Source organism: Amblyomma mixtum, chromosome 5 (assembly GCF_055824585.1).
Source record: "Amblyomma mixtum isolate Tamu chromosome 5, ASM5582458v1, whole genome shotgun sequence".
NCBI classification, from domain to species: Eukaryota; Metazoa; Arthropoda; class Arachnida; order Ixodida; family Ixodidae; genus Amblyomma; species Amblyomma mixtum.
Genome location: NC_143016.1, coordinates 171778170 through 171781270, shown reverse-complemented (window position 1 = coordinate 171781270; position 3101 = coordinate 171778170). Strand labels below are relative to the sequence as shown.

Sequence of the window (3101 nt, the reverse complement as noted above, 5' to 3'; positions counted from 1 at the left end):
CGGTGCCGGGATTTCACCTGAACGAGTTAGGCTGTCGCCTAATACGTGCGACTGTCCAATAGACCTCTCCCGGAATCCATCAGAGCTAGTGTTTCTGGTTCGATGGGAAAAGATAGCGCGCACCGAGGTGTCTCTAACCACGAGAAGAAATGGGGCGGGGGAGCGATCATCCCAAGAAAAACCGGTTGAGAAGCGAAAGTGGACTTTCTTGCCACTGGAAGAAGTGCATATTGGGCTAATTAGTGTAGATTCATAACGGTGGTTCAGCAGCGCGAACACACAAAAGCCAATTGACGCGTGCCGGCGTTCTGTGCGAGCCGAGAGAGACGCGTGCCGGCGTTCTGTGCGAGGCGAGTGAGACGCGGGCCGGCGTTCTGTGCGAGCCGCGTGAGACGCGTGCCGGCGTTTCGTGTGTACCGAGTGAAACGCGTGATGACGCGCGAAGTGACATCAGGCGTGGCTCTACAAAAGCGAGCACCTGCATGAGCGCCGCCGGGAGAACGCATCTCAGCTGTTGCCCAATAAAGTACTACGCAGTGTTCTATAGCTTCTTGCTTGCCGGGACCCGCGAACACCACAACTGGCGACGACGATGGTGGAAGCAAGACAAGACGCAGAAGAGAAGTGCTGAAGCTAGACAACGAAGTACCCAGGCAACAGCCCGAAGAGCAACGCTGGAGTCAACCGCACCTACGACAAAAGGCGACAAGAGGTCCGAGATGGCAGCCTCCAGTCAGATTGGTCACGTAGAAGCCTTCGACAAAACTGTGAGTGACTGGCTATCTTACGAAGAACGCCTAAGTTCCTTTTTCGCGGTGAACAAAGTTCCAGAAGACCTCAAGGTGCATGCTTTGCTAAACGTCATTGGGCCGAAGTCATAAAGCCTTTTGAAATCTCTGACCGCACCGGATAAGCCGTCAGAAAAGACGTTCAAGCAGCTAACTGAATTGCTTCGCAATCACTTCACCCCAAGAGTGTCTGTGATCGGAGAGCGAGCAAAATTTCACAGAAGATGTCAGCTGCAGCATGAAAGCATCGCACAGTACGTAGCCGAGCTCAGAAAACTAGCTCAGACCTGTGAATTCGGTACCTTTTTGGACGAATCGCTTCGTGACAGGTTTGTGTGCGGTTTATTCCGCACCGACATTCAGCGATACTTATTTGCAGAAGACAAAACGCTCACGTTCCAAAAAGCCGTTGAACGCGCACTCGCTTTGAAAGAAGCTAAGAAAAATGTTGAGGAAGCGCATGCTAGAGAAGCTGTCGATGACTTCCAGAAAATGCGCGCTGAAGACGCAGCCAAAAGAAATCATTCTTTCGAGTGTTATCGCTGCGGCTCTGACAAGCATTTTTCCCGCGCCTGTCCGCATATCGCAGATAAGTGCGAAAACTGCGGCAAAAAGGGCCATGTTCAGCGTGCCTGCCGTGGCCGCAAGCAGAAGCCAACGAGTTCATGGAAGTGGATACGCACTCTTGAAAGCGACGACACGGGAAACCTCCAGACGCTGTCTGAAAAAGCCGGCGTCCCATCACCGTCGATGTCGGAATTCAAGGTGTACCTTTGCGAATGGAGTTAGACACAGGCGCTACGGTGTCTGTAATATCAAGACAGCAGTTAGAGGTACTTACACCGCCTTTAAGATTCGACCCGACGAAACTGCGACTGAAAACGTGCACAGGAGAAGTTATCCAGCCCTGCGGCGTTTCGAAAGCAGCCGTAAGGTACAAGGATCAAGTCTGTGACCTTCCGTTGTACGTCGTAGACTACGGCGGACGAGCTCTTCTAGGGCGCGAGTGGCTCGACACTTTGCGCTTAGACTGGGACCAAATCTGCCGTTTGCACAAGCTGAAGAGGTTTTGGTGCGCAATTTCAGGAGCGGACCAAAATGGCTCAAAGCAACGATTGTGCAGCGCACCGGGCCAGTGTCGTACGAGGTCAAGGTACAGACACCCAACGGATCCTGCATGTGGAGGCGACACAAGGACCATTTGCTACGAGCCTCAGCTGCGAACACGCCGTCACCATTTGAGGTGGGGGAGGAGACCGACATCTGTTATCCAGAACTTTCAGATTGTCCGGCACCCTCATCAACCGCTGTCTCCGCAACTAGCCCTGCACCCGTGGTCAGCGGAAACAGCCCTACGAGGCGGTACCCTCAGCCAGTCAGGAAGCCGCCTGACCAATACCAGCCATCGTGACTCTCCAAATTGCGGTGGAAGTGACGCGTGCCGGCGTTCTGTGCGAGTTTGCCTGGTTGAAGAATGGAAAAATGTTTGTTCGTCGTGGCCCCCGCAGCCGAGTTATCAGGATTAGGACGACTAACGATCTGGATAAGATACGTTGAGTAACAGGCCGTATGCACACCACGGTAACTGATAGCAGCACCCTTGAAAATGACAGCCTCGTTCGCATATTCTTATCATGATGCTGATTCGTTTAAACATTCCAAGCCTCTACGAGAAAAAAATCAACTTTCCTTATTCCATCTCAATGCGCAAAGCCTTCGGAATAAACAGGATTCTGTAGAAGCCCTCCTAAATGCACTAGACCATAAATTTGAATTTTTAGCTTTCACTGAAACTTGGTTTACCAATGATTATGATGTCATACAATTTCCAGGATACAAATGCGCATCAGTTTCACGGAGTAATAAGAGAGGGGGAGGTGTGGCCATTTATGTAATGAACCACCTAAACTATGTCACCATTGAAGATTTCTGTGTCATAGATCAGCACTTTGAGTGTGTCATGTTAAAATGTGTTGGTACCATATTTGCCGTTATATACAGGTCGCCTTCTGGATCACAGGCAATGTTTTTAGTATTTCTTGAAAATATGTTAGAACAGTGCATGCAGTTTAAGTCGCCTGTAGTTATTTGTGGTGATTTCAATATCGATCTCTTATTGCCTGAATCTAATCAGCAAAGGATGCTTGATATTTTTTTCTCGTTTGGTTGTGAAAATGTGATACATATGCCAACTAGAGTGACTGATATGTGCCGTACTTTACTAGATGTGTGCTTCACAAGCTACAAAAAGGATGATGTGCAAGCAGGTGTACTGATAGCTGATGTTAGTGACCATTTGCCGATTTTCCTGTC

General features: G+C 49.8%; 1 pseudogene; it reads left to right on the top strand.

Moving 5' to 3' along the window:
- Window positions 1-298: 298 nt before the first annotated feature.
- LOC149344690 (uncharacterized) lies at window positions 299-2474 on the top strand (annotated as a pseudogene).
- The last annotated feature ends 627 nt before the right edge of the window (window positions 2475-3101 follow it).